Below are 27,026 nucleotides of genomic sequence, written 5' to 3' on the forward strand. Positions count from 1 at the left end.
TATGAATCTTACAATTGGAGGCAGTTTTATGGACCTTACACCTAAAGCAAGAGCACTGAAGAAGGAAATAAATAAATGGGAGCTCCTCAAAATTAAACACTTCTGTGCATCAAAGAACTTCATCAAGAAAGTAGAAAGACAGCCTACACAATGGGAGACAATATTTGGAAACGACCTATCAGATAAAGGTCTAGTATCCAGAGTTTATAAAGAGATTGTTCAACTCAACAACAAAAAGACAGCCAACCCAATTACAAAATGGGAAAAAGACTTGAATAGACACCTCTCAGAGGAGGAAATACAAATGGCCAAAAGGCACATGAAGAGATGCTCAATGTCCCTGGCCATTAGAGAAATGCAAATCAAAACCACAATGAGATATCATCTCACACCCACCAGAATGGCCATTATCAACAAAACAGAAAATGACAAGTGCTGGAGAGGATGCGGAGAAAGAGGCACACTTATCCACTGTTGGTGGGAATGTCAAATGGTGCAACCACTGTGGAAGGCAGTTTGGCGGTTCCTCAAAAAGCTGAATATAGAATTGCCATACGACCCAGCAATACCATTGCTGGGAATCTACTCAAAGGAATTAAGGGCAAAAACTCAAACGGACATTTGCACATCAATGTTTATAGCAGCGTTATTTACAATTGCAAAGAGATGGAAACAGCCAAAATGTCCATCAACAGATGAGTGGCTAAACAAACTGTGGTATATACATACGATGGAATATTATACAGCTTTAAGGCAGGATAAATTATGAAGCATGTAATAACATGGATGGACCTAGAGAACATTATGCTGAGTGAGTCTAGCCAAAAACTAAAAGACAAATACTGTATGGTCCCAATGATGTGAATTGACATTCGAGAATAAACTTGGAATATGTCATTGGTAACAGAGTTCAGCAGGAGTTAGAAACAGGGTAAGATAATGGGTAATTGGAACTGATGGGAAACAGACTGTGCAATAGGACTAGATACAAAAACTCAAAAATGGACAGCGCAATAATATCTAATTGTAAAGTAATCATGTTAAAACACTGAATGAAGCTGCATCCGAGCTATAGGTTTTTGTTTTGTTTTGTTTTCTTCTTACTATTATTACTTTTATTTTTTTTCTCTATATTAACATTCTATATCTTTTTCGGTTGTATTGCTAGTTCTTCTAAACCGATGCAAATGTACTAAGAAACGATGATCATGCATCTATGTGATGATGTTAAGAATTACTGATTGCATATGTAGAATGGTATGATTTCTAAAAAAAAAAAAAAAAAAAAAGGACAGCACAATACTACCTAATTGTAATGTTGTAATGTAATTATGTTAAAACACTGAATGAAGCTGCATCTGAGCTATAGTTTTTTTTGTTTTTTTATTTTTATTTTTTTTCTTATATATTTTTGTATTTTTTATTTTTATTTTTATCTTTTCTCTATATTATCATTTTATCTCTTTTTCTGTTGTCTTGCTATTTCTTTTTCTAAATCGATGCATATGTACTAAAAAATGATGATCATACATCTATGTGATGATATTAAGAATAACTGATCGCATATGTAGAATGGAATGATTTCTAAATGTTGTGTTAGTTAATTTTTTTAATTAATAAAAAAATGTAAAAAAAAAAAAAAAAAAAGAATGTACAGGTTTTTTCCCCCAAGAGTATTTGAACCAGTTTCTGAAAGTTCTGCCTAAAAGCCCAGTCCTACTTGGCCAGAACTGCCCTGCTATTAAAACTCCACATTTTTTAGGCAGGCAGGGCAGGAAGCAAACAGGGAAGACAGCCATGGTCTCCTTCCCTCCAGATGAAACCTGACACCCCCTTAGGAATCTGCTTTCTGGGTAAAGAAGGGTCTACCATAAAATCATTTGTCAGTACCCAGAGGTACCAGGAGGAAAAACAGACACTCTCTCAATGATTTTCCAAAGCCATTATTCCTACAAACATAAAAAAAGAACTACCTTTGCTAAATCTCACAACAAACAACTATACTTCTCAGGGTTGTCATCTACTGACCTGGTCATCACAGCCTGCTTTTCCACCCGTCTCAGTCCGCAAAGTCAAACCCTTCACCTGGTCATGACCTATATACTCCTATATTTCTACCACCCCTAGTCTTCCACAGCTTCTGTTCTTCACCTTCATTGTGATTTCCCCTCAACATCCCCTCCCTATCCTTGTGTCACCTAGCATTCATTTCTCTAGCAAACCTAGATGAAACCAATCACCTATATCCTAGACCCCTTGACCCATACCTTTGTTCCATTTGTTCTATTGTCTATACATCTCCTACTTGAATACAAATGCCCCCCTCTCCTTTAACCTCCAAGTTCCCAAGTGCTGCTAAAGCAATCATGAAGCCATGAGGACCCTTTACTGTTCCTCCACAACCACACCGTCTCCAACAATAGCTGAGTAGTTCCTCAGACTGCTCTCTGCCACTGCCATGGCTTTTTAAAACACTATCACTTGCAAATGTTCTAAGAGATGATCATGATGATGAATATACAACTATGTGATGAAAAAAAAAGAATGTTCACATTGTATGTTGATTGTTTTTATTAATAAAAATTATTAAAAAAAAAATTGGGAGCAAGAGGCTGAGAGAGTCGAGACGCTATCTGCTTCCATCCGTCGTGCACACCCTGCCGAAGCCGCCGCGGCTATGGATGATCGGGAAGATCTGGTATACCAGGCGAAGCTGGCCGAGCAGGCTGAGCGATACGACGAAATGGTGGAATCTATGAAGAAAGTAGCAGGGATGGATGTGGAGTTGACAGTTGAAGAAAGAAACCTCCTATCTGTTGCATATAAAAATGTGATTGGAGCCCCACAGCAGCCGACCCGCCCGCCCGCCTTCTCCCCCCTCTTTCTCCACCGGCCCGCCATGTGGCGCCCACGCCCCGCAGCAGCTGACTCGCCCCCCCGCCTTCTCCCCCCTCTTTCTCCGCCGGCCCGCCGCGCAGCGCCCATGCCCCGCAGCAGCCGACCCGCCCGCCCGCCTTCTCCCCCCTCTTTCTCCTCCTGCTCCAGCGGCTCTCCAATCACCACGGTGACCTCTTCCCCTGCCTTCACCGGCTCCTCCGCCACCAGCCTCGACAGCCTTGCCGCCCTCACCTTTCCTCCTCCAGAACAGCTACTGGGGGAGTGGAGATAATACAGAGCAGCTCCCGGAGCCACGAGGGAGATCAAAGGGACGGCGTACCCCATCCTGAAACGGCTGACTATCTGGGAGAACCAGCTCCGGTGAGATCACCAAGGGGCACGGGCTTTCCTGGGTGGGACGGCAAGCGACCGGAGTCCCTCCCTTTCACCTTCCCAGGCCAGCTGGTAGAATTGGACAGGCGGTCCCCTTAGGCCGCGGCGGCTGGTGCCCCCACCACGCGAGGCCCCCCAGACCAACTGAGATAGTTGGGTCGGAAATCCCCAGACTGCGGAGAACAGTGACCAGGGGATCCCTTCCAAACACGTGACTCCCCCGTCCGGCTGGGAACAGTGCACTCTCCCAGGCTGCGACAGCTGGCGCCCTCCTGCCACGCTTGATGCCCCGGGCCGACTAGCTAATTCGGCCGGACGCTCTCCCGTGCTGCGGCAGCCGGCGACCCTCCCCGCATTTGGAACCCCAGGCCGGCTGGCATTCTTCCAAGATGCTTCGGCTGCCGAACCTCCCCTACGGCGAGAATTTTCCAGAGTTAAAGGACCCACAGCAACTTTCACTGGTGGAACCCGTAGACAAACGTGTGCCACAAGCACCACCTACTGGGCAGGATAAGAAAAACAGAACCCAGAGATTGCACAGAAAAATCTTTCAACCTGTGGGGTCCAACACCCAGGGAAATCTGACTAAATGCCCAGACGCCAGCAGAAGATAACGGATCACATTCAGAAAATTGAACATATAGCCCAGTCAAATGAAGAAACCAATAGTTCAAATGAGATACAGGAGCTGAAACAACTAATGCTGAATATACGAACAGAAATGGAAAACCTCTTCAAAAACGAAATCGATAAATTGAGGGAGGACATGAAGAAGACATGGGCTGAACATAAAGAAGAAATAGAAAAACTGAAAAAACAAATCACAGAACTTATGGAAGTGAAAGATAAAGTAGAAAAGATGGAAAAAACAATGGATACCTACAATGACAGATTTAAAGAGACAGAAGATAGAATTGTGATTTGGAGGATGAAACATCTGAATTCCAAAAAGAAACAGAAACTATCCGGAAAAGAATGGAAAAATTTGAACAAGGTATCAGGGAACTCAAGGACAATGTGAACCGTACAAATATACATGTAGTGGGTGTCCCAGAAGGAGAAGAGAAGGGAAAAGGAGGAGAAAAACTAATGGAAGAAATTATCACTGAAAATTTCCCAACTCTTATGAAAGACCTAAAATTACAGATCCAAGAAGTGCAGCACACCCCAAAGAGATTAGACACAAATAGGCATTCCCCAAGACACTTACTAGTTAGACTGTCAGAGGTCAAAGAGAAAGAGAGGATCTTGAAAGCAGCAAGAGAAAAACAATCCATCACATACAAGGGAAACCCAATAAGACTATGTGTAGATTTCTCAGCAGAAACCATGGAAGCTAGAAGACAGTGGGATGATATATTTAAGTTACTAAAAGAGAAAAACTGCCAGCCAAGACTCCTATATCCAGCAAAATTGTCCTTCAAAAATGAGGGAGAAATTAAAACATTCTCAGACAAAAAGTCACTGAGAGAATTTGTGACCAAGAGACCAGCTCTGCAAGAAATACTAAAGGAAGCACTAGAGTCAGATACAAAAAGACAGAAGAGAGAGGCATGGAGAAAAGTGTAGAAAGAAGGAAAGTCAGATATGATATATATAATACAAAAGGCAAAATGGTAGAGGAAAATATTATCCAAACAGTAATAACTCTAAATGTTAATGGACTGAATTCCCCAATCAAAAGACATAGACTGGCAGAATGGATTAAAAAACAGGATCCTTCTATATGCTGTCTACAGGAAACACATCTTAGACCCAAAGATAAATATAGGTTGAAAGTGAAAGGTTGGGAAAAGATATTTCATGCAAATAACAACCAGAAAAGAGCAGGAGTGGCTATACTAATATCCAACAAATTAGACTTCAAATGTGAAACAGTTAAAAGAGACAAAGAAGGACACTATATACTATTAAAAGGAACAATTAAGCAAGAAGACATAACAATCATAAATATTTATGCACCGAACCAGAATGCCCCAAAATATGTGAGGAATACACTACAAACACTGAAAAGGGAAATAGACACATATACCATAATAGTTGGAGACTTCAATTCACCACTCTCATCAATGGACAGAACATCTAGACAGAGGATCAATAAAGAAATAGAGAACCTGAATATTACTATAAATGAGCTTGACTTAACAGACATTTATAGGACATTACATCCCACAACAGCAGGATACACCTTTTTCTCAAGTGCTCATGGATCATTCTCAAAGATAGACCATATGCTGGGTCACAAAGCAAGTCTTAACAAATTTAAAAAGATTGAAATCATACACACTTTCTCGGATCATAAAGGAATGAAGTTGTAAATCAATAATAGGCAGAGTGCCAGAAAATTCATAAATACATGGAGGCTCACAACACACTCTTAAACAACAAGTGGGTCAAAGAAGAAATTGCTAGAGAAATTAGCAAATACCTCAAGGCAAATGAAAATGAAGACACAACATATCAAAACTTATGGGACGCAGCAAAGGCAGTGCTAAGAGGGAAATTTATTGCCCTAAATGCCTTTTCAGAAAAGAAGAAAAGGCAAAAATGCAGGAATTAACTGACCACTTGGAAGAACTGGAGAAAGAACAGCAAACTAATCCCAAAGCAAGCAAAAGGAAAGAAATAACAAAGATTAGAGCAGAAATAAATGAAATTGAAAACATGAAAACAATAGAGAAAATCAATAAGACCAGAAGTTGGTTCTATGAGAAAATCAATAAGATTGATGGGCCCTTAGCAAGATTGACAAAAAGAAGAAGAGAGAGGATGCAAATAAATAAGATTAGAAATGGAAGAGGAGACATAACTACTGACCTCACAGAAATAAAGGAGGTAATAACAGGATACTATGAACAACTTTACGCTAATAAATACAACAATTTAGAGGAAATGGACAGGTTCCTGGAAAGACATGAACAACCAACTTTGACTCAAGAAGAAATAGATGACCTCAACAAACCAATCACAAGTAAAGAGATTGAATTAGTTATTCAAAAGCTCCCTAAAAAGAAAAGTCCAGGACCAGACGGCTTCACATGTGAATTCTATCAAACATTCCAGAAAGAATTAGTACCTACTCTCCTCAAACTCTTCAAAAAAATCGAAGCAGAGGGAAAACTACGTAATTCATTCTATGAAGCCAACATCACCCTCATACCAAAACCAGGCAAAGATATTACAAAAAAAGAAAACTACAGGCCAATCTCTCTAATCAATATAGATGCAAAAATCCTCAATAAAATTCTAGCAAATCGTATCCAACAACACATTAAAAGAATTATACATCATGACCAAGTAGGATTCATCCCAGGTATGCAAGGATGGTTCAACATAAGAAAATCAATTAATGTAATACACCCTATCAACAAATCAAAGCAGAAAATCACATGATCATCTCAATTGATGCAGAGAAGGCATTTGACAAGATTCAACATCCTTTCCTGTTGAAAACACTTCAAAGGATAGGAATACAAGGGAACTTCCTTAAAATGATAGAGGGAATATATGAAAAACCCACAGCTAATATCATCCTAATGGGGAAAAATTGAAAACTTTCCCCCTAAGATCAGGAACAAGACAAGGATGTCCACTATCACCACTATTATTCAACACTGTGTTGGAGGTTCTAGCCAGAGCAATTAGACAAGAAAAAGAAATACAAGGCATCAAAATTGGAAAGGAAGAAGTAAAACTATCACTGTTTGCAGACGATATGATACTATACGTCGAAAACCTGGAAAAATCCACAACAAAACTACTAGAGCTAATAAATGAGTACAGCAAAGTAGCAGGCTACAAGATCAACATTCAAAAATCTGTAGCTTTTCTATACACTAGCAATGAACAAGCGAAGGGGGAAATCAAGAAACGAATCCCATTTACAATTGCAACTAAAAGAATAAAATACCTAGGAATAAATTTAACTAAAGAGACAAAAAACCTATATAAAGAAAACTACAAAAAACTGTTAAAAGAAATCACAGAAGACCTAAATAGATGGAAGGGCATACTGTGTTCATGGATTGGAAGACTAAATATAGTTAAGATGTCAATCCTACCTAAATTGATTTACAGATTCAATGCAATACCAATCAAAATCCCAACAACTTATTTTTCAGAAATAGAAAAACCAATAAGCAAATTTATCTGGAAGGGCAGGGTACCCCGAATTGCTAAAAACATCTTGAGGAAAAAAAACGAAGCTGGAGGTCTCGCGATGCCGGACTTTAAGGCATATTATGAAGCCACAGTGGTCAAAACAGCATGGTATTGGCATAAAGATAGATATATCGACCAATGGAATCGAATAGAGTGCTCAGATATAGACCCTCTCATCTATGGACATTTGATCTTTGATAAGGCAGTCAAGCCAACTCACCTGGGACAGAACAGTCTCTTCAATAAATGGTGCTTAGAGAATTGGATATCCATATGCAAAAGAATGAAAGAAGACCCATATCTCACACCCTACACAAAAGTTAACTCAAAATGGATCAAAGATCTAAACATTAGGTCTAAGACCATAAAACAGTTAGAGGAAAATGTAGGGAGATATCTTATGAATCTTACAATTGGAGGCAGTTTTATGGACCTTACACCTAAAGCAAGAGCACTGAAGAAGGAAATAAATAAATGGGAGCTCCTCAAAATTAAACACTTCTGTGCATCAAAGAACTTCATCAAGAAAGTAGAAAGACAGCCTACACAATGGGAGACAATATTTGGAAACGACCTATCAGATAAAGGTCTAGTATCCAGAGTTTATAAAGAGATTGTTCAACTCAACAACAAAAAGACAGCCAACCCAATTACAAAATGGGAAAAAGACTTGAATAGACACCTCTCAGAGGAGGAAATACAAATGGCCAAAAGGCACATGAAGAGATGCTCAATGTCCCTGGCCATTAGAGAAATGCAAATCAAAACCACAATGAGATATCATCTCACACCCACCAGAATGGCCATTATCAACAAAACAGAAAATGACAAGTGCTGGAGAGGATGCGGAGAAAGAGGCACACTTATCCACTGTTGGTGGGAATGTCAAATGGTGCAACCACTGTGGAAGGCAGTTTGGCGGTTCCTCAAAAAGCTGAATATAGAATTGCCATACGACCCAGCAATACCATTGCTGGGAATCTACTCAAAGGAATTAAGGGCAAAAACTCAAACGGACATTTGCACATCAATGTTTATAGCAGCGTTATTTACAATTGCAAAGAGATGGAAACAGCCAAAATGTCCATCAACAGATGAGTGGCTAAACAAACTGTGGTATATACATACGATGGAATATTATACAGCTTTAAGGCAGGATAAATTATGAAGCATGTAATAACATGGATGGACCTAGAGAACATTATGCTGAGTGAGTCTAGCCAAAAACTAAAAGACAAATACTGTATGGTCCCAATGATGTGAATTGACATTCGAGAATAAACTTGGAATATGTCATTGGTAACAGAGTTCAGCAGGAGTTAGAAACAGGGTAAGATAATGGGTAATTGGAACTGATGGGAAACAGACTGTGCAATAGGACTAGATACAAAAACTCAAAAATGGACAGCGCAATAATATCTAATTGTAAAGTAATCATGTTAAAACACTGAATGAAGCTGCATCCGAGCTATAGGTTTTTGTTTTGTTTTGTTTTCTTCTTACTATTATTACTTTTATTTTTTTTCTCTATATTAACATTCTATATCTTTTTCGGTTGTATTGCTAGTTCTTCTAAACCGATGCAAATGTACTAAGAAACGATGATCATGCATCTATGTGATGATGTTAAGAATTACTGATTGCATATGTAGAATGGTATGATTTCTAAAAAAAAAAAAAAAAAAAAAAGGACAGCACAATACTACCTAATTGTAATGTTGTAATGTAATTATGTTAAAACACTGAATGAAGCTGCATCTGAGCTATAGTTTTTTTTGTTTTTTTATTTTTATTTTTTTTCTTATATATTTTTGTATTTTTTATTTTTATTTTTATCTTTTCTCTATATTATCATTTTATCTCTTTTTCTGTTGTCTTGCTATTTCTTTTTCTAAATCGATGCATATGTACTAAAAAATGATGATCATACATCTATGTGATGATATTAAGAATAACTGATCGCATATGTAGAATGGAATGATTTCTAAATGTTGTGTTAGTTAATTTTTTTAATTAATAAAAAAATGTAAAAAAAAAAAAAAAAAAAAGAATGTACAGGTTTTTTCCCCCAAGAGTATTTGAACCAGTTTCTGAAAGTTCTGCCTAAAAGCCCAGTCCTACTTGGCCAGAACTGCCCTGCTATTAAAACTCCACATTTTTTAGGCAGGCAGGGCAGGAAGCAAACAGGGAAGACAGCCATGGTCTCCTTCCCTCCAGATGAAACCTGACACCCCCTTAGGAATCTGCTTTCTGGGTAAAGAAGGGTCTACCATAAAATCATTTGTCAGTACCCAGAGGTACCAGGAGGAAAAACAGACACTCTCTCAATGATTTTCCAAAGCCATTATTCCTACAAACATAAAAAAAGAACTACCTTTGCTAAATCTCACAACAAACAACTATACTTCTCAGGGTTGTCATCTACTGACCTGGTCATCACAGCCTGCTTTTCCACCCGTCTCAGTCCGCAAAGTCAAACCCTTCACCTGGTCATGACCTATATACTCCTATATTTCTACCACCCCTAGTCTTCCACAGCTTCTGTTCTTCACCTTCATTGTGATTTCCCCTCAACATCCCCTCCCTATCCTTGTGTCACCTAGCATTCATTTCTCTAGCAAACCTAGATGAAACCAATCACCTATATCCTAGACCCCTTGACCCATACCTTTGTTCCATTTGTTCTATTGTCTATACATCTCCTACTTGAATACAAATGCCCCCCTCTCCTTTAACCTCCAAGTTCCCAAGTGCTGCTAAAGCAATCATGAAGCCATGAGGACCCTTTACTGTTCCTCCACAACCACACCGTCTCCAACAATAGCTGAGTAGTTCCTCAGACTGCTCTCTGCCACTGCCATGGCTTTTTAAAACACTATCACTTGCAAATGTTCTAAGAGATGATCATGATGATGAATATACAACTATGTGATGAAAAAAAAAGAATGTTCACATTGTATGTTGATTGTTTTTATTAATAAAAATTATTAAAAAAAAAAATTGGGAGCAAGAGGCTGAGAGAGTCGAGACGCTATCTGCTTCCATCCGTCGTGCACACCCTGCCGAAGCCGCCGCGGCTATGGATGATCGGGAAGATCTGGTATACCAGGCGAAGCTGGCCGAGCAGGCTGAGCGATACGACGAAATGGTGGAATCTATGAAGAAAGTAGCAGGGATGGATGTGGAGTTGACAGTTGAAGAAAGAAACCTCCTATCTGTTGCATATAAAAATGTGATTGGAGCCCCACAGCAGCCGACCCGCCCGCCCGCCTTCTCCCCCCTCTTTCTCCGCCGGCCCGCCATGTGGCGCCCACGCCCCGCAGCAGCTGACTCGCCCCCCCGCCTTCTCCCCCCTCTTTCTCCGCCGGCCCGCCGCGCAGCGCCCATGCCCCGCAGCAGCCGACCCGCCCGCCCGCCTTCTCCCCCCTCTTTCTCCTCCTGCTCCAGCGGCTCTCCAATCACCACGGTGACCTCTTCCCCTGCCTTCACCGGCTCCTCCGCCACCAGCCTCGACAGCCTTGCCGCCCTCACCTTTCCTCCTCCAGAACAGCTACTGGGGGAGTGGAGATAATACAGAGCAGCTCCCGGAGCCACGAGGGAGATCAAAGGGACGGCGTACCCCATCCTGAAACGGCTGACTATCTGGGAGAACCAGCTCCGGTGAGATCACCAAGGGGCACGGGCTTTCCTGGGTGGGACGGCAAGCGACCGGAGTCCCTCCCTTTCACCTTCCCAGGCCAGCTGGTAGAATTGGACAGGCGGTCCCCTTAGGCCGCGGCGGCTGGTGCCCCCACCACGCGAGGCCCCCCAGACCAACTGAGATAGTTGGGTCGGAAATCCCCAGACTGCGGAGAACAGTGACCAGGGGATCCCTTCCAAACACGTGACTCCCCCGTCCGGCTGGGAACAGTGCACTCTCCCAGGCTGCGACAGCTGGCGCCCTCCTGCCACGCTTGATGCCCCGGGCCGACTAGCTAATTCGGCCGGACGCTCTCCCGTGCTGCGGCAGCCGGCGACCCTCCCCGCATTTGGAACCCCAGGCCGGCTGGCATTCTTCCAAGATGCTTCGGCTGCCGAACCTCCCCTACGGCGAGAATTTTCCAGAGTTAAAGGACCCACAGCAACTTTCACTGGTGGAACCCGTAGACAAACGTGTGCCACAAGCACCACCTACTGGGCAGGATAAGAAAAACAGAACCCAGAGATTGCACAGAAAAATCTTTCAACCTGTGGGGTCCAACACCCAGGGAAATCTGACTAAATGCCCAGACGCCAGCAGAAGATAACGGATCACATTCAGAAAATTGAACATATAGCCCAGTCAAATGAAGAAACCAATAGTTCAAATGAGATACAGGAGCTGAAACAACTAATGCTGAATATACGAACAGAAATGGAAAACCTCTTCAAAAACGAAATCGATAAATTGAGGGAGGACATGAAGAAGACATGGGCTGAACATAAAGAAGAAATAGAAAAACTGAAAAAACAAATCACAGAACTTATGGAAGTGAAAGATAAAGTAGAAAAGATGGAAAAAACAATGGATACCTACAATGACAGATTTAAAGAGACAGAAGATAGAATTGTGATTTGGAGGATGAAACATCTGAATTCCAAAAAGAAACAGAAACTATCCGGAAAAGAATGGAAAAATTTGAACAAGGTATCAGGGAACTCAAGGACAATGTGAACCGTACAAATATACATGTAGTGGGTGTCCCAGAAGGAGAAGAGAAGGGAAAAGGAGGAGAAAAACTAATGGAAGAAATTATCACTGAAAATTTCCCAACTCTTATGAAAGACCTAAAATTACAGATCCAAGAAGTGCAGCACACCCCAAAGAGATTAGACACAAATAGGCATTCCCCAAGACACTTACTAGTTAGACTGTCAGAGGTCAAAGAGAAAGAGAGGATCTTGAAAGCAGCAAGAGAAAAACAATCCATCACATACAAGGGAAACCCAATAAGACTATGTGTAGATTTCTCAGCAGAAACCATGGAAGCTAGAAGACAGTGGGATGATATATTTAAGTTACTAAAAGAGAAAAACTGCCAGCCAAGACTCCTATATCCAGCAAAATTGTCCTTCAAAAATGAGGGAGAAATTAAAACATTCTCAGACAAAAAGTCACTGAGAGAATTTGTGACCAAGAGACCAGCTCTGCAAGAAATACTAAAGGAAGCACTAGAGTCAGATACAAAAAGACAGAAGAGAGAGGCATGGAGAAAAGTGTAGAAAGAAGGAAAGTCAGATATGATATATATAATACAAAAGGCAAAATGGTAGAGGAAAATATTATCCAAACAGTAATAACTCTAAATGTTAATGGACTGAATTCCCCAATCAAAAGACATAGACTGGCAGAATGGATTAAAAAACAGGATCCTTCTATATGCTGTCTACAGGAAACACATCTTAGACCCAAAGATAAATATAGGTTGAAAGTGAAAGGTTGGGAAAAGATATTTCATGCAAATAACAACCAGAAAAGAGCAGGAGTGGCTATACTAATATCCAACAAATTAGACTTCAAATGTGAAACAGTTAAAAGAGACAAAGAAGGACACTATATACTATTAAAAGGAACAATTAAGCAAGAAGACATAACAATCATAAATATTTATGCACCGAACCAGAATGCCCCAAAATATGTGAGGAATACACTACAAACACTGAAAAGGGAAATAGACACATATACCATAATAGTTGGAGACTTCAATTCACCACTCTCATCAATGGACAGAACATCTAGACAGAGGATCAATAAAGAAATAGAGAACCTGAATATTACTATAAATGAGCTTGACTTAACAGACATTTATAGGACATTACATCCCACAACAGCAGGATACACCTTTTTCTCAAGTGCTCATGGATCATTCTCAAAGATAGACCATATGCTGGGTCACAAAGCAAGTCTTAACAAATTTAAAAAGATTGAAATCATACACACTTTCTCGGATCATAAAGGAATGAAGTTGTAAATCAATAATAGGCAGAGTGCCAGAAAATTCATAAATACATGGAGGCTCACAACACACTCTTAAACAACAAGTGGGTCAAAGAAGAAATTGCTAGAGAAATTAGCAAATACCTCAAGGCAAATGAAAATGAAGACACAACATATCAAAACTTATGGGACGCAGCAAAGGCAGTGCTAAGAGGGAAATTTATTGCCCTAAATGCCTTTTCAGAAAAGAAGAAAAGGCAAAAATGCAGGAATTAACTGACCACTTGGAAGAACTGGAGAAAGAACAGCAAACTAATCCCAAAGCAAGCAAAAGGAAAGAAATAACAAAGATTAGAGCAGAAATAAATGAAATTGAAAACATGAAAACAATAGAGAAAATCAATAAGACCAGAAGTTGGTTCTATGAGAAAATCAATAAGATTGATGGGCCCTTAGCAAGATTGACAAAAAGAAGAAGAGAGAGGATGCAAATAAATAAGATTAGAAATGGAAGAGGAGACATAACTACTGACCTCACAGAAATAAAGGAGGTAATAACAGGATACTATGAACAACTTTACGCTAATAAATACAACAATTTAGAGGAAATGGACAGGTTCCTGGAAAGACATGAACAACCAACTTTGACTCAAGAAGAAATAGATGACCTCAACAAACCAATCACAAGTAAAGAGATTGAATTAGTTATTCAAAAGCTCCCTAAAAAGAAAAGTCCAGGACCAGACGGCTTCACATGTGAATTCTATCAAACATTCCAGAAAGAATTAGTACCTACTCTCCTCAAACTCTTCAAAAAAATCGAAGCAGAGGGAAAACTACGTAATTCATTCTATGAAGCCAACATCACCCTCATACCAAAACCAGGCAAAGATATTACAAAAAAAGAAAACTACAGGCCAATCTCTCTAATCAATATAGATGCAAAAATCCTCAATAAAATTCTAGCAAATCGTATCCAACAACACATTAAAAGAATTATACATCATGACCAAGTAGGATTCATCCCAGGTATGCAAGGATGGTTCAACATAAGAAAATCAATTAATGTAATACACCCTATCAACAAATCAAAGCAGAAAATCACATGATCATCTCAATTGATGCAGAGAAGGCATTTGACAAGATTCAACATCCTTTCCTGTTGAAAACACTTCAAAGGATAGGAATACAAGGGAACTTCCTTAAAATGATAGAGGGAATATATGAAAAACCCACAGCTAATATCATCCTAATGGGGAAAAATTGAAAACTTTCCCCCTAAGATCAGGAACAAGACAAGGATGTCCACTATCACCACTATTATTCAACACTGTGTTGGAGGTTCTAGCCAGAGCAATTAGACAAGAAAAAGAAATACAAGGCATCAAAATTGGAAAGGAAGAAGTAAAACTATCACTGTTTGCAGACGATATGATACTATACGTCGAAAACCTGGAAAAATCCACAACAAAACTACTAGAGCTAATAAATGAGTACAGCAAAGTAGCAGGCTACAAGATCAACATTCAAAAATCTGTAGCTTTTCTATACACTAGCAATGAACAAGCGAAGGGGGAAATCAAGAAACGAATCCCATTTACAATTGCAACTAAAAGAATAAAATACCTAGGAATAAATTTAACTAAAGAGACAAAAAACCTATATAAAGAAAACTACAAAAAACTGTTAAAAGAAATCACAGAAGACCTAAATAGATGGAAGGGCATACTGTGTTCATGGATTGGAAGACTAAATATAGTTAAGATGTCAATCCTACCTAAATTGATTTACAGATTCAATGCAATACCAATCAAAATCCCAACAACTTATTTTTCAGAAATAGAAAAACCAATAAGCAAATTTATCTGGAAGGGCAGGGTACCCCGAATTGCTAAAAACATCTTGAGGAAAAAAAACGAAGCTGGAGGTCTCGCGATGCCGGACTTTAAGGCATATTATGAAGCCACAGTGGTCAAAACAGCATGGTATTGGCATAAAGATAGATATATCGACCAATGGAATCGAATAGAGTGCTCAGATATAGACCCTCTCATCTATGGACATTTGATCTTTGATAAGGCAGTCAAGCCAACTCACCTGGGACAGAACAGTCTCTTCAATAAATGGTGCTTAGAGAATTGGATATCCATATGCAAAAGAATGAAAGAAGACCCATATCTCACACCCTACACAAAAGTTAACTCAAAATGGATCAAAGATCTAAACATTAGGTCTAAGACCATAAAACAGTTAGAGGAAAATGTAGGGAGATATCTTATGAATCTTACAATTGGAGGCAGTTTTATGGACCTTACACCTAAAGCAAGAGCACTGAAGAAGGAAATAAATAAATGGGAGCTCCTCAAAATTAAACACTTCTGTGCATCAAAGAACTTCATCAAGAAAGTAGAAAGACAGCCTACACAATGGGAGACAATATTTGGAAACGACCTATCAGATAAAGGTCTAGTATCCAGAGTTTATAAAGAGATTGTTCAACTCAACAACAAAAAGACAGCCAACCCAATTACAAAATGGGAAAAAGACTTGAATAGACACCTCTCAGAGGAGGAAATACAAATGGCCAAAAGGCACATGAAGAGATGCTCAATGTCCCTGGCCATTAGAGAAATGCAAATCAAAACCACAATGAGATATCATCTCACACCCACCAGAATGGCCATTATCAACAAAACAGAAAATGACAAGTGCTGGAGAGGATGCGGAGAAAGAGGCACACTTATCCACTGTTGGTGGGAATGTCAAAGGGTGCAACCACTGTGGAAGGCAGTTTGGCGGTTCCTCAAAAAGCTGAATATAGAATTGCCATACGACCCAGCAATACCATTGCTGGGAATCTACTCAAAGGAATTAAGGGCAAAAACTCAAACGGACATTTGCACATCAATGTTTATAGCAGCGTTATTTACAATTGCAAAGAGATGGAAACAGCCAAAATGTCCATCAACAGATGAGTGGCTAAACAAACTGTGGTATATACATACGATGGAATATTATACAGCTTTAAGGCAGGATAAATTATGAAGCATGTAATAACATGGATGGACCTAGAGAACATTATGCTGAGTGAGTCTAGCCAAAAACTAAAAGACAAATACTGTATGGTCCCAATGATGTGAATTGACATTCGAGAATAAACTTGGAATATGTCATTGGTAACAGAGTTCAGCAGGAGTTAGAAACAGGGTAAGATAATGGGTAATTGGAACTGATGGGAAACAGACTGTGCAATAGGACTAGATACAAAAACTCAAAAATGGACAGCGCAATAATATCTAATTGTAAAGTAATCATGTTAAAACACTGAATGAAGCTGCATCCGAGCTATAGGTTTTTGTTTTGTTTTGTTTTCTTCTTACTATTATTACTTTTATTTTTTTTCTCTATATTAACATTCTATATCTTTTTCGGTTGTATTGCTAGTTCTTCTAAACCGATGCAAATGTACTAAGAAACGATGATCATGCATCTATGTGATGATGTTAAGAATTACTGATTGCATATGTAGAATGGTATGATTTCTAAAAAAAAAAAAAAAAAAAAAAGGACAGCACAATACTACCTAATTGTAATGTTGTAATGTAATTATGTTAAAACACTGAATGAAGCTGCATCTGAGCTATAGTTTTTTTTGTTTTTTTATTTTTATTTTTTTTCTTATATATTTTTGTATTTTTTATTTTTATTTTTATCTTTTCTCTATATTATCATTTTATCTCTTTTTCTGTTGTCTTGCTATTTCTTTTTCTAAATCGATGCATATGTACTAAAAAATGATGATCATACATCTATGTGATGATATTAAGAATAACTGATCGCATATGTAGAATGGAATGATTTCTAAATGTTGTGTTAGTTAATTTTTTTAATTAATAAAAAAATGTAAAAAAAAAAAAAAAAAAAAGAATGTACAGGTTTTTTCCCCCAAGAGTATTTGAACCAGTTTCTGAAAGTTCTGCCTAAAAGCCCAGTCCTACTTGGCCAGAACTGCCCTGCTATTAAAACTCCACATTTTTTAGGCAGGCAGGGCAGGAAGCAAACAGGGAAGACAGCCATGGTCTCCTTCCCTCCAGATGAAACCTGACACCCCCTTAGGAATCTGCTTTCTGGGTAAAGAAGGGTCTACCATAAAATCATTTGTCAGTACCCAGAGGTACCAGGAGGAAAAACAGACACTCTCTCAATGATTTTCCAAAGCCATTATTCCTACAAACATAAAAAAAGAACTACCTTTGCTAAATCTCACAACAAACAACTATACTTCTCCGGGTTGTCATCTACTGACCTGGTCATCACAGCCTGCTTTTCCACCCGTCTCAGTCCGCAAAGTCAAACCCTTCACCTGGTCATGACCTATATACTCCTATATTTCTACCACCCCTAGTCTTCCACAGCTTCTGTTCTTCACCTTCATTGTGATTTCCCCTCAACATCCCCTCCCTATCCTTGTGTCACCTAGCATTCATTTCTCTAGCAAACCTAGATGAAACCAATCACCTATATCCTAGACCCCTTGACCCATACCTTTGTTCCATTTGTTCTATTGTCTATACATCTCCTACTTGAATACAAATGCCCCCCTCTCCTTTAACCTCCAAGTTCCCAAGTGCTGCTAAAGCAATCATGAAGCCATGAGGACCCTTTACTGTTCCTCCACAACCACACCGTCTCCAACAATAGCTGAGTAGTTCCTCAGACTGCTCTCTGCCACTGCCATGGCTTTTTAAAACACTATCACTTGCAAATGTTCTAAGAGATGATCATGATGATGAATATACAACTATGTGATGAAAAAAAAAGAATGTTCACATTGTATGTTGATTGTTTTTATTAATAAAAATTATTAAAAAAAAAAATTGGGAGCAAGAGGCTGAGAGAGTCGAGACGCTATCTGCTTCCATCCGTCGTGCACACCCTGCCGAAGCCGCCGCGGCTATGGATGATCGGGAAGATCTGGTATACCAGGCGAAGCTGGCCGAGCAGGCTGAGCGATACGACGAAATGGTGGAATCTATGAAGAAAGTAGCAGGGATGGATGTGGAGTTGACAGTTGAAGAAAGAAACCTCCTATCTGTTGCATATAAAAATGTGATTGGAGCCCCACAGCAGCCGACCCGCCCGCCCGCCTTCTCCCCCCTCTTTCTCCGCCGGCCCGCCATGTGGCGCCCACGCCCCGCAGCAGCTGACTCGCCCCCCCCGCCTTCTCCCCCCTCTTTCTCCGCCGGCCCGCCGCGCAGCGCCCATGCCCCGCAGCAGCCGACCCGCCCGCCCGCCTTCTCCCCCCTCTTTCTCCTCCTGCTCCAGCGGCTCTCCAATCACCACGGTGACCTCTTCCCCTGCCTTCACCGGCTCCTCCGCCACCAGCCTCGACAGCCTTGCCGCCCTCACCTTTCCTCCTCCAGAACAGCTACTGGGGGAGTGGAGATAATACAGAGCAGCTCCCGGAGCCACGAGGGAGATCAAAGGGACGGCGTACCCCATCCTGAAACGGCTGACTATCTGGGAGAACCAGCTCCGGTGAGATCACCAAGGGGCACGGGCTTTCCTGGGTGGGACGGCAAGCGACCGGAGTCCCTCCCTTTCACCTTCCCAGGCCAGCTGGTAGAATTGGACAGGCGGTCCCCTTAGGCCGCGGCGGCTGGTGCCCCCACCACGCGAGGCCCCCCAGACCAACTGAGATAGTTGGGTCGGAAATCCCCAGACTGCGGAGAACAGTGACCAGGGGATCCCTTCCAAACACGTGACTCCCCCGTCCGGCTGGGAACAGTGCACTCTCCCAGGCTGCGACAGCTGGCGCCCTCCTGCCACGCTTGATGCCCCGGGCCGACTAGCTAATTCGGCCGGACGCTCTCCCGTGCTGCGGCAGCCGGCGACCCTCCCCGCATTTGGAACCCCAGGCCGGCTGGCATTCTTCCAAGATGCTTCGGCTGCCGAACCTCCCCTACGGCGAGAATTTTCCAGAGTTAAAGGACCCACAGCAACTTTCACTGGTGGAACCCGTAGACAAACGTGTGCCACAAGCACCACCTACTGGGCAGGATAAGAAAAACAGAACCCAGAGATTGCACAGAAAAATCTTTCAACCTGTGGGGTCCAACACCCAGGGAAATCTGACTAAATGCCCAGACGCCAGCAGAAGATAACGGATCACATTCAGAAAATTGAACATATAGCCCAGTCAAATGAAGAAACCAATAGTTCAAATGAGATACAGGAGCTGAAACAACTAATGCTGAATATACGAACAGAAATGGAAAACCTCTTCAAAAACGAAATCGATAAATTGAGGGAGGACATGAAGAAGACATGGGCTGAACATAAAGAAGAAATAGAAAAACTGAAAAAACAAATCACAGAACTTATGGAAGTGAAAGATAAAGTAGAAAAGATGGAAAAAACAATGGATACCTACAATGACAGATTTAAAGAGACAGAAGATAGAATTGTGATTTGGAGGATGAAACATCTGAATTCCAAAAAGAAACAGAAACTATCCGGAAAAGAATGGAAAAATTTGAACAAGGTATCAGGGAACTCAAGGACAATGTGAACCGTACAAATATACATGTAGTGGGTGTCCCAGAAGGAGAAGAGAAGGGAAAAGGAGGAGAAAAACTAATGGAAGAAATTATCACTGAAAATTTCCCAACTCTTATGAAAGACCTAAAATTACAGATCCAAGAAGTGCAGCACACCCCAAAGAGATTAGACACAAATAGGCATTCCCCAAGACACTTACTAGTTAGACTGTCAGAGGTCAAAGAGAAAGAGAGGATCTTGAAAGCAGCAAGAGAAAAACAATCCATCACATACAAGGGAAACCCAATAAGACTATGTGTAGATTTCTCAGCAGAAACCATGGAAGCTAGAAGACAGTGGGATGATATATTTAAGTTACTAAAAGAGAAAAACTGCCAGCCAAGACTCCTATATCCAGCAAAATTGTCCTTCAAAAATGAGGGAGAAATTAAAACATTCTCAGACAAAAAGTCACTGAGAGAATTTGTGACCAAGAGACCAGCTCTGCAAGAAATACTAAAGGAAGCACTAGAGTCAGATACAAAAAGACAGAAGAGAGAGGCATGGAGAAAAGTGTAGAAAGAAGGAAAGTCAGATATGATATATATAATACAAAAGGCAAAATGGTAGAGGAAAATATTATCCAAACAGTAATAACTCTAAATGTTAATGGACTGAATTCCCCAATCAAAAGACATAGACTGGCAGAATGGATTAAAAAACAGGATCCTTCTATATGCTGTCTACAGGAAACACATCTTAGACCCAAAGATAAATATAGGTTGAAAGTGAAAGGTTGGGAAAAGATATTTCATGCAAATAACAACCAGAAAAGAGCAGGAGTGGCTATACTAATATCCAACAAATTAGACTTCAAATGTGAAACAGTTAAAAGAGACAAAGAAGGACACTATATACTATTAAAAGGAACAATTAAGCAAGAAGACATAACAATCATAAATATTTATGCACCGAACCAGAATGCCCCAAAATATGTGAGGAATACACTACAAACACTGAAAAGGGAAATAGACACATATACCATAATAGTTGGAGACTTCAATTCACCACTCTCATCAATGGACAGAACATCTAGACAGAGGATCAATAAAGAAATAGAGAACCTGAATATTACTATAAATGAGCTTGACTTAACAGACATTTATAGGACATTACATCCCACAACAGCAGGATACACCTTTTTCTCAAGTGCTCATGGATCATTCTCAAAGATAGACCATATGCTGGGTCACAAAGCAAGTCTTAACAAATTTAAAAAGATTGAAATCATACACACTTTCTCGGATCATAAAGGAATGAAGTTGTAAATCAATAATAGGCAGAGTGCCAGAAAATTCATAAATACATGGAGGCTCACAACACACTCTTAAACAACAAGTGGGTCAAAGAAGAAATTGCTAGAGAAATTAGCAAATACCTCAAGGCAAATGAAAATGAAGACACAACATATCAAAACTTATGGGACGCAGCAAAGGCAGTGCTAAGAGGGAAATTTATTGCCCTAAATGCCTTTTCAGAAAAGAAGAAAAGGCAAAAATGCAGGAATTAACTGACCACTTGGAAGAACTGGAGAAAGAACAGCAAACTAATCCCAAAGCAAGCAAAAGGAAAGAAATAACAAAGATTAGAGCAGAAATAAATGAAATTGAAAACATGAAAACAATAGAGAAAATCAATAAGACCAGAAGTTGGTTCTATGAGAAAATCAATAAGATTGATGGGCCCTTAGCAAGATTGACAAAAAGAAGAAGAGAGAGGATGCAAATAAATAAGATTAGAAATGGAAGAGGAGACATAACTACTGACCTCACAGAAATAAAGGAGGTAATAACAGGATACTATGAACAACTTTACGCTAATAAATACAACAATTTAGAGGAAATGGACAGGTTCCTGGAAAGACATGAACAACCAACTTTGACTCAAGAAGAAATAGATGACCTCAACAAACCAATCACAAGTAAAGAGATTGAATTAGTTATTCAAAAGCTCCCTAAAAAGAAAAGTCCAGGACCAGACGGCTTCACATGTGAATTCTATCAAACATTCCAGAAAGAATTAGTACCTACTCTCCTCAAACTCTTCAAAAAAATCGAAGCAGAGGGAAAACTACGTAATTCATTCTATGAAGCCAACATCACCCTCATACCAAAACCAGGCAAAGATATTACAAAAAAAGAAAACTACAGGCCAATCTCTCTAATCAATATAGATGCAAAAATCCTCAATAAAATTCTAGCAAATCGTATCCAACAACACATTAAAAGAATTATACATCATGACCAAGTAGGATTCATCCCAGGTATGCAAGGATGGTTCAACATAAGAAAATCAATTAATGTAATACACCCTATCAACAAATCAAAGCAGAAAATCACATGATCATCTCAATTGATGCAGAGAAGGCATTTGACAAGATTCAACATCCTTTCCTGTTGAAAACACTTCAAAGGATAGGAATACAAGGGAACTTCCTTAAAATGATAGAGGGAATATATGAAAAACCCACAGCTAATATCATCCTAATGGGGAAAAATTGAAAACTTTCCCCCTAAGATCAGGAACAAGACAAGGATGTCCACTATCACCACTATTATTCAACACTGTGTTGGAGGTTCTAGCCAGAGCAATTAGACAAGAAAAAGAAATACAAGGCATCAAAATTGGAAAGGAAGAAGTAAAACTATCACTGTTTGCAGACGATATGATACTATACGTCGAAAACCTGGAAAAATCCACAACAAAACTACTAGAGCTAATAAATGAGTACAGCAAAGTAGCAGGCTACAAGATCAACATTCAAAAATCTGTAGCTTTTCTATACACTAGCAATGAACAAGCGAAGGGGGAAATCAAGAAACGAATCCCATTTACAATTGCAACTAAAAGAATAAAATACCTAGGAATAAATTTAACTAAAGAGACAAAAAACCTATATAAAGAAAACTACAAAAAACTGTTAAAAGAAATCACAGAAGACCTAAATAGATGGAAGGGCATACTGTGTTCATGGATTGGAAGACTAAATATAGTTAAGATGTCAATCCTACCTAAATTGATTTACAGATTCAATGCAATACCAATCAAAATCCCAACAACTTATTTTTCAGAAATAGAAAAACCAATAAGCAAATTTATCTGGAAGGGCAGGGTACCCCGAATTGCTAAAAACATCTTGAGGAAAAAAAACGAAGCTGGAGGTCTCGCGATGCCGGACTTTAAGGCATATTATGAAGCCACAGTGGTCAAAACAGCATGGTATTGGCATAAAGATAGATATATCGACCAATGGAATCGAATAGAGTGCTCAGATATAGACCCTCTCATCTATGGACATTTGATCTTTGATAAGGCAGTCAAGCCAACTCACCTGGGACAGAACAGTCTCTTCAATAAATGGTGCTTAGAGAATTGGATATCCATATGCAAAAGAATGAAAGAAGACCCATATCTCACACCCTACACAAAAGTTAACTCAAAATGGATCAAAGATCTAAACATTAGGTCTAAGACCATAAAACAGTTAGAGGAAAATGTAGGGAGATATCTTACGAATCTTACAACTGGAGGCGGTTTTATGCACCTTAAACCTAAAGCAAGAGCACTGAAGAAAGAAAGAAATAAATGGGAGCTCTTCAAAATTAAACACTTTTGTGCATCAAAGAACTTCATCAAGAAAGTAGAAAGACAGCCTACACAATGGGAGACAATATTTGGAAACGACCTATCAGATAAAGGTCTAGTATCCAGAATTTATAAAGAGATTGTTCAACTCAACAACAAAAAGACAGCCAACCCAATTACAAAATGGGAAAAAGACTTGAACAGACACCTACCAGAAGAAGAAATATGGATGGCCAAGAGGCACATGAAGAGATGCTCAATGTCCCTGGCCATTAGAGAAATGCAAATCAAAACCACAATGAGATATCATCTCACACCCACCACAATGGCCATTATCAACAAAACAGAAAATGACAAGTGCTGGAGAGGATGCGGAGAAAGAGGCACACTTATCCACTGTTGGTGGAAATGTCAAAGGGTGCAACCACTGTGGAAGGCAGTTTGGCGGTTCCTCAAAAAGCTGAATATAGAATTGCCATATGACCCAGCAATACCATTGCTAGGTATCTACTCAAAGGACTTAAGGGCAAAGACACAAACGGACATTTGCACACCAATGTTTATAGCAGCGTTATTTACAATTGCAAAGAGATGGAAACAGCCAAAATCTCCATCAACAGAAGAGTGGCTAAACAAACTGTGGTATATACATACGATGGAATATTATGCAGCTTTAAGACAAGATAAACTTATGAACCATGTAATAACATGGATGGACCTAGAGAATATTATGCTGAGTGAATCCAGCCAAAAACTAAAGGACAAATACTGTATGGTCCCACTGATGTGAACGGACATTCGAGAATAAACTTGAAATATGTCATTGGTAACAGAGTTCAGCAGGAGTTAGAAACAGGGTAAGACAATGTGTAATTGGAGCTGAAGGGATACAGACTGTGCAACAGGACTAGATACAAAAACTCAAAAATGGACAGCACAATAATACCTAATTATAAAGTAATCATGTTGAAACACTGAATGAAGCTGCATCTGAGCTATAGGGTTTTTTTTGTTTTTGTTTGTTTGTTGGTTTGTTTGTTGTTGTTGTTTACTATTATTACTACTTTTATTTCTTTTCTTTATATTAACATTTTATATCTTTTTCTGTTGTGTTCCTAGTTCCTCTAAACCGATGCAAATGTACTAAGAAATAATGATCATGCATCTATGTGATGATGTTAAGAATTACTGAGTGCATATGTAGAACGGTATGATTTCTAAATGTCGTGTTAATTTCTTTTTTTTTCTTTCTTTCCGTTAATAAAAAAAATAAAAATAATAAAAAAATAAAAAATAAATGTGATTGGAGCCAGAAGAGCCTCCTGGAGAATAATCAGCAGCATTGAACAGAAAGAAGAAAACAAGTGAGGAGAAGACAAACTAAAAATGATTCGGGAATATTGGCAAATGGTTGAGACCGAACTAAAGTTAATCTGTTGTGACATACTGGATGTACTGGACAAACATCTCATTCCAGCAGCTAACACTGGCGAGTCCAAGGTTTTCTATTATAAAATGAAAGGGGACTACCACAGGTATCTGGCTGAATTTGCCACAGGAAATGACAGGAAGGAGGCTGCGGAGAACAGCCTAGTGACTTATAAAGCTGCTAGTGATATTGCAATGACAGAACTTCCACCAACGCATCCAATTCGCTTAGGTCTTGCTCTCAATTTTTCTGTATTCTACTATGAAATTCTTAATTCCCCTGACTGTGCCTGCAGGTTGGCAAAAGCAGCTTTTGATGATGCAATTGCAGAACTGGATACCCTAAGTGAAGAAAGCTATAAGGACTCTACACTTATCATGCAGTTGTTACGTGATAATCTGACACTATGGACTTCAGACATGCAGGGTGATGGTGAAGAGCAGAATAAAGAAGCGCTGCAGGATGTGGAAGATGAAAATCAGTGAGACATAAAAGCCAACAAGAGAAACCATCTCTGACCACCCCACTCCTCCCCATTCCCACCCCTTGGAAATTCCCCATTGTCACTGAGAACCACCAAATCTGACTTTTACATTTGGTCTCAGAATTTAGGTTCCTGCCCTGGTTTTTGTTTTTGTTTTTATTTTTATTTTAGGTTTTTGTTTGTTTGTTTGTTTGTTTTTGTTTTTGTTTTTGTTTTTAAAAAAACAGTTTTCAAAAGTTCTTAAAGGCAAGAGTGAATTTCTGTGGATTTTAATGGTCCCAGCTATTAGGTTCTTTAAGACACTAACAGGACTACATAGATGCTTTTTCAGCATTACTGTATTGTCTGTGTGCCAGATGTGGCAAGATCACCATTAGAAATGGAAATTACATTAGAAAGCCATTAGATTTCTAGGCAATGTGAGCATCTAAGAGAGATTAATCACACTGTAGAGACATATGTGGTGGTTACAGTTTTCCTTTTTCTAAATGTTTAAATCAAATTTTATACCAATGTTTAAAGTTAATTGGGTCTTAGTTTGATGGGCTAAAGGTTGTTTGGGAAACTTATAATGGTTTTGCTGTAAAAAGTGTTTCAAACTCTGCTGAAATGTTGCTGAAAAGTATGGTGCTGGTAACAGTTCAACAATCCGTGGCTACTCATTCTTGCCTACTTTTACTCACCCTCTGAAGCAGGTTAGCATTGAAGGTGGTATGGAAAAGCCTGCATGCGTGTTCAGTTCTTTGTTTCTTCTCCTTCCCTGTCTCCCTCCCCCTCCCTTGCCCCCTCCTTCGCTCGCTCAACCTCTTTTGTTCAGTATGTGTAACTTGAAGCTAATTTGTACTACTGGATATCTGACTGGAGCCACAGATACAGAATCTGTATTGTTCTTACTGAAACACAGCATGGAATTAACATTAAACTTAAATAAAACAAACCTAAATTAAAAATGCCAAAAAAAAAAAATTTAGGCCTAAGAGTCACCCCCAAAAGAGCCTTTGTTGCTCAGATGTGGCCTCACTCTCCAGCAAACATGACGAGCAGTCTCACCACCCTCCCCCTCTCTGCATGGGACATGACTCCCAGGAGTGTGGACCTTCCTGGCAACGTGGGACAGAGATCCTGGAATGAGCTGAGATTCAGCATCAAGGGATTAAGAAAAACCCTAGAATTAACTGAGACTTGGCATCAAGGGATTGAGAGAACCTTCTTGACCAAAGGGGAAAGAGTGAAATGAGACTAAGTGTCAATGGCTGAGAGATTCCAAACAGAGTCGAGAGGTTATCCTGGAGGTTATTCTTATGCATTAAGTAGATATCACCTTGTTGTTCAAGATGTAGCGAGAGGCTGGAGGGAACTGCCTGAAAATGTAGAGCTGTGTTCCAGTAGCCATGTTTCTTGATGATGATTGAACAATGATATAGCTTTCACAATGTTACTGTGTGATTGTGAAAACCTTGTGTCTGATGCTCCTTTTAGCTACTATATCAACAGAAGAGTAGAACATATGGAATAAAAATAAATAATAGGGGGAACAAATG

General features: G+C 39.7%; 1 protein-coding gene and 1 pseudogene across 12 annotated transcripts in view; one reads left to right on the forward strand and one right to left on the reverse strand.

The window, feature by feature from the left end:
- Nucleotides 1-27,026, reverse strand: part of LOC143677567 (uncharacterized) — a 100,395-nt gene that overhangs the window by 15,630 nt on the left and 57,739 nt on the right. For 11 of the 12 annotated variants that reach the window (XR_013172674.1, XR_013172683.1, XR_013172676.1 and 8 more), the window contains one exon: nt 18,231-18,419. The exons of the other annotated variant lie outside the window; for it this stretch is intronic. The gene's annotated coding sequence lies outside the window, so the exon portion shown is untranslated. Of the gene's footprint in view, nt 1-18,230; nt 18,420-27,026 lie in introns of those variants that run through there. 12 annotated transcript variants of the gene reach the window in all.
- Nucleotides 18,274-25,819, forward strand: LOC143677570 (14-3-3 protein epsilon-like; annotated as a pseudogene).

Source organism: Tamandua tetradactyla, chromosome 3 (assembly GCF_023851605.1).
Source record: "Tamandua tetradactyla isolate mTamTet1 chromosome 3, mTamTet1.pri, whole genome shotgun sequence".
Lineage (NCBI taxonomy): Eukaryota > Metazoa > Chordata > Mammalia > Pilosa > Myrmecophagidae > Tamandua > Tamandua tetradactyla.